The sequence below is a fragment of the Ictidomys tridecemlineatus genome, chromosome 8 (assembly GCF_052094955.1).
Source record: "Ictidomys tridecemlineatus isolate mIctTri1 chromosome 8, mIctTri1.hap1, whole genome shotgun sequence".
Classification (NCBI taxonomy): Eukaryota; Metazoa; Chordata; class Mammalia; order Rodentia; family Sciuridae; genus Ictidomys; species Ictidomys tridecemlineatus.
In genome coordinates, this window is record NC_135484.1 from 15,150,262 (window position 1) to 15,166,282 (window position 16,021).

Consider the following 16,021-nt stretch of genomic DNA (forward strand, 5'->3'; position numbering starts at 1 on the left):
ATTATTGATTCAGGTGTTAGAATATTTTATTTTTTTATCTTGTCATTGATTCCTATTTTATTCCTTTATGGTCTGATAGGATGCAAGGAATTTTCCCTATTGTTTTGTATTTGCTAAGATTTGATTTGTGCCCTAATAACTGGTCTATTTCAGAGAATGCTCCCTATGCCATGAGAATAAAAAGAATTCACTTGTCAGAAGAAAAAAAAAGGCAAGGGCTTCCTCATCAACTTTCTTAAGTAGCACACTTTATGGTTTGCATAAGTTTCAATTTTAGCTTTTTCAAACTAAAATCACTGTCACACATGAAACAATGCTAATAGACTTTTTTTTTTTTTTAATCAAGCTTCGTTGGTAACAGATTTTATTTTCAAGAAAGTGGTCATCTCCATAAGGTACCAGATTCACAAATCTAAGTGTATTGGCCTTTAAACCCCCACGATAGCAAGGCCTGTTCTCCTTACTGTCAGGAATCGAACAATGATAATGAGTTTGGACGCTTGCAGATGAGGACGTTAATGCCCAAATAAAAGAAGCGAAGGAAGATGAGAATTGAAGTAACAGTGCATGTTGAACCAACTTGAGCTTTCTGAAAAAATCAAACGTATTCATCAATATTTCTGTTAAATCACACATGGTACAATGGGCTAATCCTCGACTTGCTTGGAATGCCCATATTTGAGGATAGTTTAATGCCTTGCTGGACATTTTTAAAATCATGTAGCATGCAAAACTAAGAAGGTAAAGCAGAAGAATCTGGGGAGCTATGAACCACACCAACTCAGGGTGAGAGGTGGGACTGAGGTGGGTGTGCATCCCAAATTCACCTGGCTGGCTCCAGATGTTCTGCCTTGGGGCTTTTCAAGAGAAGGAAAAACCCTTTTCCATACTTCATGTACAAAGCATGCTCACTTGCAGAAACCCAAGACTAAATTCTTCATGTAAGAGAAAGATGGGAAAAGGGGCTTGAAGAGTTCCATGTGGCTTTAAAGACTCACATGGCCCTGGTTTCCAACCAATGATGGCCCTCTCTAATTGAGAGCTTCAAAACCCTCAGCATCCATGGTACAGACATTGGATTTTAAAAGATGCTTATTTTCTGAAATTATTGAGAAAATAGATCATTGGGTGTCCAAGATTTTGCAGGTCATTCTAGAAAACAGATCAAAGTCGTACGGCCCCAGCATGTTCCCTCCACTGTTCACAGTTAAGCTTTTAAGTATGAGGCTTTAACCTTGAACCAGTTACCGAAGACTCCAGTAGCAAGTTCTCCATTATAGCTATAATCATCTGGAGCCAAAATGAGAGGTTTGAAGCGCAGTGATAATAACAGTTCATTTGTGCTCAAAATGACAGAGTAAGGATACCAGTGACATTTATTAGAGCCTGTTGTTCTGCTTATTAATTTTATTGACAATGTCAGCATCTTTGGCTACCATACTGTTAACAATGAAGGATCAATTTAAAACTTTTGCACTAAGACAATTATTCTGTGAGAGATCAATGCACCCCCAAAGGTTTTTTTTATCATTCCAATAATTTTTTGTTTTGCAATTTTAAGTGTCCTCTGTTTATTTTCTGATTAATTTATGTCCTTACCATCTCCACCATTAGATTTACACATGAGTGGTTTCCTCTCATTAATTTTTTCATTCCACGGGTGGTTACTGAAAATATCCAAGTCTAACTGCAGGTACAGTAAATGGGCAGGAACTAGTTTGCACACTGTTTCTGCTCTGCAATGAGGTAAGTACAAAGCTGAGAGTGAGCATGCTCGTAGTTTGCCAGGACAACTAAATATCTGCTGAATCTACTCATAAACCTGTACTTATATTTGGTAGGTCTTATTGTTGTCTGTTTAACTTTTCTCAAAATTCATTTTCTTACTGTATTTTACAAAAGTATCAGAGTATTGGCAGGTTGGCAGAAAACTCTACATGTTTGTGTTTTGGAGAACGTGCTTTTTCCATTTCTCTAATTCCTCCTCCTTTTCCAGAAAGTAGTCACTGGCCATGTACTCAATGGAGATATCATTGAAAACAGACTTCCATTTGCATAGCCATTTAGAATTTAAAAGCACACTCCCATTCATTCATACAAACCCTCCAACCATCCCACTTTTTAAGGACATAAGAATGTGTGCCAAGTTGTTTCACAAGCCAGGAATTTAAAAAAGTCAACCACACATCATGCCATTCCCCCTGGAGCTCCCTGCCTGGTCCAACTGTATACAAATAGGTCCACTACAGTGTTCCCACTGGAGGACTGAAATAATCAGGTGCAGGAGGAAACCTTCCCACTCCAGGAGGGAGAGTGAGGCTACAAAGGGGGTGGTGATGATGCAGAAAGAGCTGATCTTTGAGATGAGTAGAGCTTGAATAAGAGAAAACAGGAAGGAGACCACAGCATCAAGGAGGAGAGGGGCAAGACAACACAGGCACAGGGTAAGGAAGACACAGAAAGGAGTGGGGAGGGGTTGATCTCAGGACAGGCAGGACCTCAGGAACTGAGATGGGCTGCAGAGAGCTGGGCATGTGCAGGAGCATCCAGACTGGAGGGCGGGGCTGCAGTGATGGACAGATCACAGAGACTTTGCTGCTATGTAGGGGATGGCGGCCACAGGAGGATGCAGTGAGATCAAAGGTCATTCCAGCTTGGATATAGAAGTAGAATAGAGGCTATAAAAAATGCCAGGGAGGCGGCTTAGAAGACTTGTGTGGCAGGGCAGGTGAGTGCACACCTGAGCCGGGTGGAGAGGAGAGATTTTATGGGACAGGAGGTATTTAATGAGGAAAGAGCAAGACCTAAGCAAATGATCCACCATTCTGGATTTCAGGAGAAGGAAGTCTGGGGCTTCTCTTCTCACTTTCCACTCCAAGGAGGTGGGTGTGGCTCCACCTGCTTCTCAGAGGACATATGATCATCCACTGTGGCAGTGGGTCTGCTAAAGTCAGTCAGTACCAAGACCCTCTGTCTCTTCCTCTATTGGGCTGCAGCAGGGAGATAGAGCTGCGGGCTTTTCTGTTCCCTTCTGCTGTTTTTCCCCAAGTAGCATGTGAGTTAAAACTAACCTAAAGCTGCCCCTGCTGGTCTGTTCTGCAGAGGCCGTGGCAGGGCAGTTCTAGGCCTTTCTGATGGGCAGGTACCCCCTGGAACGGATTTCCTCACACCAAGATGAAATATTTCAAGACATCTCTGGGGATCTGTGGGGAGGGGACAAGGCCTATGTTTTGGTGCAGCTAATCCAGAGACTCGGTCTTTGCCTTTCACCCTGTTGTCCCATTCCCCTGGGAGCTGAAGAGAAGCTGTGAGTCTGGGTGGAGATGACACCTCAGACCTGGTGTGTTACGGCTGGGTGACTGAGAGCCATCCCCAGCGAGGGTCATCAGGACAGGATCTGGGGGCAGTTGCTCAGGGGGGCTCTGTGGGAGCTAGAAGTGCCCTCGGTGCAGCTTTGGCTCCATCTTATGGAGCACCGACAGGGAGGAGAGGCCCAGGACTATGCCAAGCACCTGGCCACCAGGATGCAGCTTCGTGGACCTCAGGGCCAGCAAACTGCAGCACCAGCAGGGGTCAGCAGGCCTGAGCCAGCAGGAAGGAGCCTCCTGGGGGTCTCTCCGCTCAGGGAAAACACCAACAGCCCTTGCAAACAGTGGGTTGAGCAGCGCCCACTCAGAGCTGTGGCCCACTCTGTAGAAGAGCATCATCCTGAGTGGGGGTAAGGGCGAGGGCCTTCACAGGCCTGAGAGAGTTTGAAGCACAGAGCGTGTCATGAGCTTTCCCCTCTCCTAGGGCCGGTCTCAGGAAACATGGGGAATAGTGGACTCCCAAATTCAATGACCAGAGTGGGCTCAGACTGACTTGGAAGAGGAATAACAGATCAGTATGGAATGGGAGGGGTTTATACAGGGAAGAGAGTGATGGGGTGGTAACTGAAGAGAGGCAGGACCAGGCAGGATGGATCAAGTGACCTGTCCACCCATCCCTCTGTCCACCCTTGAGCAATCTGAAGATGGAGGAAGGAGAAGGTGGAAGCAGGAAGCCTGGGATTCCGAGAGGGGAACAGCTGGTAATGTGAGTCTGAAGAAGATAGACCAAGACGAGACCCGGGAGGAGGACAGGACTGTGAGCACTTCCTGGGAACCCGGGCAGGAAGCCCCGTCCGTCCGTCAGAGAGGGCCCAGGAGCGGCCACATCAACACTGGCAGCTTCATGACACAAGTCAGAGCACAGAAGGTGAAGCTCGCCCTTCCCCCAGGCCTTTACCCTCTCCCCAAAGTTCTCCAGAGATAACTGGTTGACACTGTGGGACCCATGCTTCCAGGCCACGTCCTAGCGGGGACAGTTTTACCTGTCATAATGAGATTCTGTATTTGAGCCATAATTTTATTTCTTCTACTCAATGCATGTAGGCAGACCTACTTCCTGTTTGTAAATATGGTTCTTTCTCATTCTGTACGACGGCTGCATCCTATCCCAGTCAGTAGCTTTATTACAATATACTTAATAAAGATGTGGGGGAGGACAGTCGCCACCTGCAAGGCCCAGCTGAAGGAGCAACGGGGTGTTGCGAGGCGATGGCAATGATTACTGTTCCTTTAGGTGGTGACAGAGGGCAAAGGAGAAAAACACTTAAAAAATGAAGTCACAGTATAGCATTTACTTACAAGTGCTGGGACAGTACAGAGGAATATAATTTCAAATTTAAAAAAAATGCCTTTATGTTTCTTCCAAATAAGCCACTGGAAGGGTCTGGAGTACCAATTCCTGCCGTGGCCTGCAGATAGAGTGCCCGAAGTCCAATCTGCAGGTCGGTCTTCCCTCTCCTCCTCTAGGGAGAGGAAGGGGCAGCAAAAGAAACGGGAGCCAGGGGCTGGGCCACTCCACCAGCTACAAACCAAAGCCCTTATGGTGGGACCGTGTTTTCTCTGAGTCGGCCTGAAGCAGCTCCCAGGCCACGTGCCGCGTGCCAAAACTACAGCACAAAGTCCTCCTGCCACTGTCACTGAAGAGAGCCAGGAACATGAGGAGCAAAGAAAGAGCAGGAAGAGACGAGGGAGGAAAGAAAAGGGGAAGAGGAAGAAGAGGAGACAGGACGGGGAGGCAGAGGAGGAACTCCCACCCCACAGGAGCCTTCAAAGCAGCTCTGCCCCGACAGCGGTTCTCATTTCAGACTTTCCCTGATGTTCCATTCAGAGGCGGATCCTGTTGGCAACATGTGGAAGTCGGTTAATGGTTCAGGGAAGTTTTGGTGGAAAAAGGCACTGGGAGGTTTCAGCCTCATTTACCTTCTCTAATATCTTCAATGCATGAAACTTCAGTCAAAAATGTCAGGAATGGCCTTCTTATTGTCCTGTCACAAATGACACCTTCCTGTCCAGCCCCTCCATTGTCTCCCTACTTCCTCCTAAAGGAGGGAACTCAGGGTTTCCTCTCAGGAAGGAGAGGCCTGGAAGGGGCGGGACTTGGCTTGGTCTCCCCCAGAGCACCTGGGGGGGGGGGACCTGGGGGAGGGGTGAGAGCAGGGGGGGTGTTGTAGGAACATTAAGAAGACAGAGAAATGCACCTTTGCTTGAGGACAACTGGGAGAATTGATCTCCCCCAAAGACTTTAAGCAGAAACTGTGAGCCCACCGTCATCTAGGGATATACACAAGGTCTTAAGAAACAGGATTAGCATTAACCTATTAAGAAGTTCTTAAAGCACCGGATGTCCATTTTCCCCATACTTTGGACAGCTTTTATAGAAATCAATCGTGTTTATTTACTTCCTACTAATATCATTTATTATCTTCCTATCAGTGCACATAATCTGAAGAATGCTATCATTATTGGAAGAGAGCTTGGTACAAATAGAACGCTAAAATTAATCTCACACATTCTGCTTAGTTAAAACTATTAGAAAAGTTTTATGCTGGTAGGGACTCTTGGAGAAGAGTCCCTACCAGCATAACACAGCAGAAAAATTTAATTTTCCATTACTATGTTAAAAATTCATTTAAAAATTATGCATAAAGTTTGCAAATTACATCGACAACATTCTCACAGGCAAAAGCTCTTCTTAAAGTAAAAGAGGTAGACACACAGCCATGAGAATGTCCTGTGATAAAGTGAAATATCTTTCCCTACTTATCTGCAAGCTACCATTCCTTTTTTTTATAATGCATACTCTTTAATGCTATCATTATTTCCAGAAAGAAAAAAAAAAGGATTTCTATAATAATCCATGTGCTTTTGGATACACTTAAATATATAACATGTTTAAAAATCTTCAAAATTGGCAAGCAGTGTTTACCATGATACCTGGAGAAAAGCACAGAACCAGGCTCCCAGTGGGCCCTGACTGGGTAGGTGCTAATTACATTTTGCAGGTGGTCACTGTCTTGGACTAACCTCCTGCACTGGCCCCAGCAGAACAGACCAGAAGAGAAGGAGTCACTGGAGCTAAGGGCTAGTTTTCCAAAAATAGGATTTTTATAACAACCAATCAAAAAGGGGCACTTTACCTAAGCCCACATAATAAGAAGTCCCTTCTGTTTCAAAGCTATAAAGAAACTTGAAATAATCTGCTTTTTGTTCTGTTTCTGCTTTCCTCAACCCCTCTTTGGTCTAGAAAGCCAAACCTCTGTTCAGCTCATCAGAATATTCATCCTATTTTATAGGAAGAGGTGTTGCCTGGTTATAGAATAGCAAATAAAAGCCAATTAAGATCTTTAAAATAATTGTGTGGTGATTCTCTCTCTGGGTTCAGACCCAGAGCCCTGTGCATGCTAGGTAAGGTCCCACCACTAGGCCACATACCCCAGCCTATAATTTTGTCTTTTCAAATATGTACGTGAAGGAAGTTTATTAACCACTCTCTAGAAAATGGTCTTTCCAATTGCCTTCTTTCCCTCTGTCTCTCCTTTTATGCTCTTTCATCTGCTTAACTTTTATGGAGTATTTTTTTATTATTGCTTTTTTTACTCTTCCAGGTTTCAAGCCAGGTAAGGAAGCAGACAGATACAATTAGACATGGCTGTAGTCCTTAACGGAGAAATGGGGATGCCCAGGGAGACGGAGGGAATGCGATGTCTTGGCAAGGCTTAAAGTGCCTGAAAATAAGAAACTGATTCATCTCAATTATAATCAAAGTACTGCTGGTATAATTTGACACATAGTAATTACCGAAAATTAAATAAAGCCTGAGGGATTTTTTTTATATGGTGCAAAAAATAAAAGATCAGTAAAATAAATGTATATTATTAGATGAGCTGAATTTGAATCCTCTTCACTGCTATTTATCATCCGTGTTTTTTTTTAAGATTTACGGCTAGGTACTGTCTCTTTCCTTTTATGCTGATCTCTTTAGTCTTCACACCCTAGGACATGGGTCCCATTGTTTATCCTCTTTTGCTAGAAGCTTTGCAAGGTTCTGTGATTCTTCCAAGGTCACACAGAGAATAAATGACTCAAGTCACATTTGGACCAGGATCAGCGGAGGATAGCCAGGGCATGGAAACGCTAAATGTTTGCTTCAGAGGTTTTAAAACTTATCAAGGGAGATGTGTGCTGACTGATTTGTTCTGGGGGTAAAAGTAGTTCCTACTAGATAGCAAGTAGAGGCTACCAAACACACCTGCTCTCATTTACCAGGCACCTGCCACTTGCAGGACCATCACAGCCCACATCTGCACTGCTGTCGGCCCCACTCACACTCCCAGCCCAGCCTCTGCCTTCAAGTTTTCATAAGCACACGGCCAGAATGCTCAGCTCTCAACCACTGCCACGTGATTCTCAAAGTGGGCTTGTGTCTTCCTGTCATGTTCTCACGTCCTCTTTCTTCCTGGTCATTATGCATGGCTTCAAATGTCCTTCAAAATGTCTCACTTTCCTTGCCGGTCACGGTCACCAGACATCAGTCAGTCACCTGGTCCTTCTTTACAGACATGATGCTATCACTCTCCTGGTGGAAGGGTCACCGTAAAGAATCGTCACAAATAAATTACCTTAGCTCTTTCAGCTCTGTGCTCTTTTTAAGTATTACAAAACCGTCCGGCAATGAGATCAGAGTGTTTTAAAGCTGGAGAGTCAGGAGCTGGCCTGAAATTAAGATCCATCTAAAGCCAGAAAAGAAAGGGCAGTCCTGCAGGCACAGAGGACCACGTGCAGAGGCAGACTGACCTCACGGGACAGCAGCCTCTCCCGGTGGCGAGGTGGCTGTGGCCAGTGTTGTACCTCTTCCCACAGGAGCATGTATATGCAGCAAATGTCTTCAAGTAACACGGGACACACACTCTTGTGCACAATTGACAGTCCAGATATCTCAGGGGGCTCCGATTGCCTCCCTGAGCTCCTCACATTGTTTTGGAGCATCGATGGCTTAAAAGCCTTTACTGGATATCAAGATAGTTACTGATTTCAGCACCAAAAACATTTCCCATTCACACATCAAATCATGACCCACAGTTTATCCCAGCACTCTTAATTCTAAAGGACCAGAAATTTTGAAATAAGGACACCGAGTAATGGTGCATTCAAGCAGATACGGCACATCCACATCTATATTGCCAACATAATTAGAGCTAATTAATGTGTTAGACAGTAATTAAATGTATAATTTATTTAAAAATTGAAATGATTTTCCACCATTTTATGGAGGCCAGAACAGTAATATAGATAATTCTCATGGCAACCTGCTCTGTATACAGTAGGTGTTCAGACAGTATTCATTAGACGTATAAGAAACAAGGCCTTGGGGTTGAGGATGTAGCTCAGTTGGTAGAGTGCTTGCCTTGCATGCACAAGGCCCTGGGTTCAATCCCCAGCACCACAAACAAACAAACAAAACCAAGTCCTTAAGGACAAAAGCTTTGTGTTATATGTGCTTACTTTCTTGGAACTTTAACTCTGAAACAAAAGAATTTCAACCAGATGAAGAAAGTGGGGACCACCTGGACAATAGTAACCAGAAGTAGGAACAAGCTGAAGGACATCAGATGAACTTCCCATGGACTTAGTCACACAAACTGATGATGACCTCAGGGTCAAGCTTCTTTTTTTTTTTTTTACTTAAAAATTGCAATGCAATGAGGATATATAAATATATTAAACTGAAGAATCCACACAAGGACTGAACACTTTATGGTAGTATTGGGAGGGAAATGAACGTGATTATCCTTTGGCCTCATTAGGTAATCCACAGCTAAATCTGGAAGTGCACAGGCAAAACTATTCCATTCACTCTAACCCAAACAGTGAGAAGCCCTGAGGACATATCTGATTGCTTCTCTGGTGATATTGTTGTTGATCTCATCACTGTAAAATCTCAACCCAGAGTTATTTATTGATACAGAAACAGTCATCGGCTTGATGAGCTGCAGGGAGTAGGCAGAGGGCCCAGCAGGTGAGAGAACGTGTGTGTGGGGGGTCTTTCCTCAGCAAAGAAGATGCACAAAAATGATGGGATGTTCCCCAGAAACTCGATTTCCTCCAAAGTGCAGGGCCAAGGGACACCTGAAAAGATTTCCTTCTGTCATTCTGTCATGGAGGGTTGGTCCCAGTTCATGCTCAGGGGGTGAAATGTATGACTTGGGGGAATCCATTTTTTCTCTCCTCTTTAAAATGTCCATGGCCATCTTGTTACACAGAACTAACAGACAGTAGGACACACGTAGAGAGAGAGAAAGGGCAAAAGAAAATGTGCTCATAGGTCAAGGTTTTCATAGATGATTTTTTTCCCCCCCAAGAGATGATATGAATTTCTACAGCAGCCATTTTGTGATCTGAACAGAGGTGGACAACATGCTTTAGATGCAAACTGCAAATGTGATGTCCCAGGAACTTTAACTCTGAAAGTTAAAAGTGGATTCATGCAAGGAAGGAGCAGACTGGGGATGGGACACGGGGTTCATTATCTAAGGCCCAGGTTGCATGCAAACTCCAGGTGCAGCAAGGCGGAAATCCACCAGACGCCAAGTCGGGTAGCCTGGACCTAAGGCCCAGACCGCTGGCAGGATATCCCCCATGGTCAGACTCTGTTGTGTTAGCTCTTACCCAGGAATAATACAAAGCCATGTCTCCTCATCCTTCAGAGGCTGAACACCAAGGTCCATTCCAGGTGCCTGGCGTGAGGGCTCAGCACACACTGTCTGGTGGCAGTCCCTGCCCTGTGGGCCCAGTTTCCTCCTCAGTAGGACTGTGAGATGGGCTGCCTCAGAGCTTCTTTTGGTTCAAAAGCAAATACTCCATTGGTATTACTAGTGATCTTGGAAGGCTAATTACGCCGAGCAGCTTATTCTCAACCATCAGTGGCAGGAGAGGGTCTGAAGATAGTTACTGGAGAAATGGGCCTGAAAAGTCCTATGGGCCACCCAAGTTTCCAGGATCCTTGCCTTCTTGCTGCATTGCCAAAAGACAAATCCTGTCCCTCCAGCCAGTGTCACTTTTGAAAAGGGCTCTTCTCTCACCTGGATGCCTGAATGTTCAGGGACTTCCTAGCCAATCTTCTAGTGTAGGCCTTACCCCTCCAACTTTCAAAGGATTTCTAAAACTCGAGTTTGGTGGAATGGCTCCTGTGTAAAATCCTGCAGTGATTCTCCCATCCTTCAGCAGAGAGGGAGTCCTTCAAGGTGGTGATCCCTGCCTACCCTGCTAGGCTCAGTGTTACCACTTTCTGGATCCTTCTCCCTCCCTGCTCCCACCAGCACACACACTTGTTGCTCTGTGGGAAGTTCCTGGTGCCCTGTCGGCTCTATTTCCTATTCCACTCTTGCTGCCTGAACTGTCCCTCCTGCCTACCCATACCTGGTGAACTCATTCTTCTCTTCCCCAGATCTCCTCTGACCCTCCCTACCCTCTGTCTCAGGGCGTCTGGTGCTCCATGACGGAGGAAGCACAGGCAAACCCTCACACAGAGCCATCAGACCTGTCTGTAGCTCCTTCTCTCCCACAGAGCGGTCAGCCATTCACAGGAGCAGTGCTTTAGCGCTCTGGGCCCTGCGTGTTTGCAGAGGAATTCCTGGAAACCTGGTCAGTCAACTCAGAGCCAGGCAGGCCAGGGTTAACTGAGTCCCCAGCCCTCCCTCTCGGGGCAGGAGCTGCCCTGAATAGTAACCCAGCCCCACATTCCTCTGGAGCTCTCTCTTTTGTTGCAGGGACAGCATTTTCAAGCCACCTCTTGAGGATGACAAAGGTTCCTAAGCTATGCAGCTCATTTTTAACTCCCTCCCACCTACCCAGCTAGGGCATCTGCATGAGAAACGCTCCTCTAATCAAAAGTAGATTAAGTCCTACCCCTGCTCATGAGCACTGGCATCTGCTACTCCATTGTGGGGCCGTAAACAGACCCAGGGCCAGTGATTTATTGTCCGCTTTGTGGGAGACGGGACAAAAGCAGCACTCTGCTCAGCAGGTCTGCACTTATTGTGGGCTGGCACACAGCTCCCTCCTTCCCCATGTCCCACTAAGAGCTCAGTGAAAGGTTAACAGCAGGACAGTAAGCCCCGTCCCCAAGCGGAAGGAACACTTGTCACAGTGACCAAAAAAAAAAAAAAAAGGTGGTGTTTTTTTCCTCCCAAAGAACATATTTTTAGTGTATAGTTTAAAGGAATGGCTCTCCCCCAACACGTACACACACACACACACACACACACACACACACACACACACACTCACACAGGAGTCCTAGGAAGGATTTTGCCATTTCAAACAGCAGACTCAGGCTGTGGCCTCTCAGCACGGTTTGTGGTCTGCCTTCCTGGTGGGGTCTCTTTATATTAGTTTAACAAAACAAAGAAACTTATTTAGAAAAAGCCTTGGATCTCCCCCTGGGGCTGGAGAGAGACTGAAGCTCCTTTTCTTTTTTTAAAAAATATCCTTACAGAGTAAGGAAGATTCTTACTTTTTTTTTTTTTTTAATGAAGTGCCATCTCATGTTTGTTTCAGGATCAGTCATTGTGACAGAACTTTCCCTACGTGTTAAGAGTTAATGATAATTAAATTCTGCACATACTACAATGTGGCTGTACCTTGGGAACATGCTCCATGGAATTAGCCAGACACCACAAAGGGCAAAAATACTACACGGAGACAGAACTTCCACTGGCATGAGGGATCTAGAAGAGAGATTTCACAGATGCAGAAAGTAGACTGGGTTTGATGGGTATAGCTCCTGTTGGAGAGGGTAGAGATGAGCTGGGGACAGATCGAATCTGAGGCTGATGGACGCTGAGCGCACTTAATTCTACTGAAACTTCAAGTTATGTGTAGTTTTCTGCAATACAAAGCATTTAAAAAGTTAACTACCATTAAATTGCCATGCTGTTTACGAAGGCCAGGAGTCAGGCGAGGCATTTTAGGTGCTGTAGCTAACACAATACCTACGTGGAAGTTTCTTGGTATTGAGGTGCATCAGAAAGGAGTTCAGTTCTGCTAGGGGCTGCAGTTCACAAGTCACCAGGGTGACCGAGGTGAATCTGCACCATTGCTACTGGCCTTACACTAATTAGTCCAAGGGTTCTTTCCTCTGGCTCCTTGGTAAAGCCATATCCACCTCCTTCCACCCCCTCCAATTGCTGTAGGCTAGGAAACCAAATAATTAAGCTTATTTTAAACATGTACTGTGAAATAGGCTCTTAGTGAAAGCCTGGGCCTCTCTCTGGGTAAAGACACAGGATTTACTGTTTGGTGTTTGAAATATCTATTTTGGCGGCTCAAAGGACCTCTTGAGAGCTGAGGCTGGTGGGGATGCACTCGCCAGGCATCTACAGATTGAGGCTTTTTGAATTAGTCCCATTAATAGAGGAAGAAGCTGAGGTCAGAGTGGCTGTTTGTCCACAGGCACGCAGCTGACTGTCAGCGTGGAACTGGAGTCCAGACCAGAGCTCTGGTCATTAAATAAACCTCAGTTTGAGCTCAAATCATAATTTTGAAACCATCACAGCCTTTTGTTCTATTAGAAATGAATTCCAACTGCAAGTAGGTATGTCAGGTAAGCTAAAAACTACAGTGACTGTAACAGATCCTTTTAAATTACTGTCAAAATCACATTGTGAAATGGTAACTCAGCATAGATTAGCAAGCTCAATGTTTTAGTGTTTTAAAATCTACTAGAAATTCCTGGCCTTGTCCAAATAATATGGATGAGGTGAATGATCAAAATAATAATAATAATAATAATAATAATTCTCATTTGAATGCTTCCTGTATGCCTCACACTGTGCTAAGAGTTTCACATGGATGACCTTATTTAATTTGCACAACAATCCTCTTACTCCCATTTTACCTATGGGGCCAGGGAAATGAAATTCATAAAAGTTTAATGACTTGTCCAAGAAGATACAGGCACGTATCAGAGCCAGGATCTGGGTTCAGTTCTTGTAGATTTTTAAAGTCTGTTCCTTTGGGGATTTTGTTACATTCCATGGGGATGAAGAGGTAATTTGTGTTGCTTTAAAAAAAAAAAAAAAAAGTCTGTTGTTTGCTTTAGAACAAAGGGAAAAAAAATTCTTGCTAGAACAGCAGATCGCAACTTTTACCGTCTACAGGGACTGGGGAGCTTTAAGGAAAACTGGTTCCAGCCCCACAGAGAGGGATCCCTCAGCCCAGGGTGCAGGTGGGGGAGCAGGAGTTGTGAAAGTTCCCAGAGGAGTCTCACCAGTGGCCTCTGCTTTAGAAGAACCCCTGGGTTTCAGTTGCTCCTCCTAACCAGATTTCTCAAGTGATAGCTTTTAATTGCTCAAATAATGGCCCCTTTGAACCTGTTTATGAGGGCCGACTATCCTAGGTATAAATCTAGTTTATGACCAGTTAATTGGGCGTTTCTCCTAAGGGATCATTATGATGTTGCATTCATTCCTATTTTTGAAGTAGGAATTTTCTCCAAGTAAGATTTTCTTTTGAACATTCTGGATAATTTCGGATATAAGTCACTCTTCATATTCTATCAGTAAACCTTTCGTCCTTATTCTGTTCCCAAAAACACCGGAAACTTTGAGGGGAGCTCCTAGTTCAGAACAAAATAGATCTGCAACATAGGCTCCCAGAGCACCAGCTGGCCTGTTAATAACCACACGTGGACAAACCCAGAAAGACCTGGTCTAAGGTTTGGCATGATTCTGCTAAATCAATGATGGTGGAAGACAGTTTCTCACTCTCAAAAAGCTTCCTATACCAGAACTAGGGGAAAAAAGTTAATTTCTGGATGGCTTTAGACTTGTCCCAGGAAGTCACAAATGACCCTAATTGTTCCCATCTCCTTCTGTCTCACGCTCTGGTTTTGTCTGAATTATGCGGTCACTTGATATAGAAAAAGTGACAGGCCCTTCCCTTCACATTCTCCCAGGCCCAGCTCTATCCCTGGCAATGGCCGAGATGGAGAGAACTGGGCAAGGAAAGTCATGTGTTTCTAGAAAATCTCATTCACATGTATTTAACTGATACACAAGAGGCACTCAGTAAAATGCTCCTGGTTTTTTCCAGTTGTTTCCAACTGGAGTGAATGGGAGGCAGGACTAGGATACATCTTGGCACTGCCAATATTTTTCTGTGGGTCTGGGACTTCAGCAGCTGCCCATATCAAGGGTTAGGCTGGCTGGGCCTCTGCAAAGCGCTTTACGGGCATTTACTCATCTAATCCCTACAGTGTCCCGGGTTCCCAATATCTCCCCTGTCTTAAGAGGAAGAAACCGCAGATTACAGAAGTTAAGCCATTGTTCAAGATCAAAGGTAACAAGTGACAGAGCTAGGATTTGCCCCCAGTTGGGGAAGTCACTGTGATCTTTGGCTGGCCATTTCCTCATGCTTAAAAAAGACAGCAAATATTTACTGCAAATGTTCACGGCTGAGTATTTAATCAGCAAATATCTTCTGACAGCCAGTTAAATGTCAGATGCAATCCTGCCTGTGAGGGATATGAAACTTCTATGTAAACTTTTATAAGCCATACAACTATTCTTGTTCTTTCAGAATCTGTAGTCGGACTTAACTGACCTATCTCCTGTTCTAAAACTGGGTGCGATTCTACCAAATCAAAAATCCCATGCAATTAGAAGAAACTAAGTGTTCATCAACAGGTTAAAGAAAATGTGTAAACACACGATGGAATATTATGCAGCCTTTAAGAGGAAAGAAATTCAATGCCTTGGATGAATCCTGAAGACACTCCACTGAATGAAAGAAGCAGTCACAGCAGGACAAATACTATGTGATTCCACTTAAAAAGGGCACCTAGAGTGCTTAATTCAGTGACAGAGGGCAGAATGGTGGTTACCTGGGGTGGAGGGTAGGGTAGGGGGATTATGGTTTAATAGGCAGAGTTTCAGTTTGCCTGATACAGAAAGTTCTGAAGATGGATTTGGCAATGACTGCACAGGAATGTGAATGTGCTTCATTCCTGTGCAATTGTACACTTAAAATTGGTTAAAATGGTTACTTTTATGTATGTTTATTTTACCATTAAAAATGATTTCAGGACTGGGGCTGTGGCTCAGTGGTAGCACACTTGCCTGGCATGTGTGAGGCACTGGGTTCAATTCTGAGCACCACATATAAATAAATAAAATAAAGTCTATCAACAACTAAAAAAAAAGTTTCAGAAATTCCATGCAATATAACAACTAGAACAATGCCATTACCTTTAAGTGGCAAAACAGTCTTGGTGGGAAGAGGAGAAACTGAAAACATAAATGATCAGAGAATAGTTAACTACTGAATTACAGAGCTGACAACTCATGAATCAGCAGAAGCTGCCTCTTTCCTCTGTCATGGAATAGGGTGGTGTGGACACTCACAGGAGACTTCGTCCATGACCTGGGTAAACTGTCCTCTGGGATTAGCTGTACAAAGTGCAAGGACACCTTGTCTTTGGAAGGTGTTTCTGGTCGTGGGAAACTTTTCCCAGCTGCAGGTTGGTTTGTTTAGAACATAATTTCTTGAATTCTATAATTTTCTACCCACTCAGTATAACTGAATATTCAAGATGGCACACACCCAAAAAGCAGCATGATTCTAACTCAACCGAAAGGACCTGTTTTAGCAAATCT

The 16,021-nt window shown here is 44.5% G+C and overlaps 1 protein-coding gene and 1 non-coding gene across 9 annotated transcripts in view; one reads left to right on the forward strand and one right to left on the reverse strand.

The window, feature by feature from the left end:
* The window catches only part of Plekhg1 (pleckstrin homology and RhoGEF domain containing G1), a 205,232-nt gene that overhangs the window by 56,996 nt on the left and 132,215 nt on the right, over positions 1–16,021 (reverse strand). The gene's annotated exons all lie outside the window — the stretch shown is intronic.
* Trnaa-ugc (transfer RNA alanine (anticodon UGC)) lies at positions 8,741–8,814 on the forward strand. Its single transcript has one exon. It is a non-coding gene; the product is annotated as a tRNA-Ala (tRNA).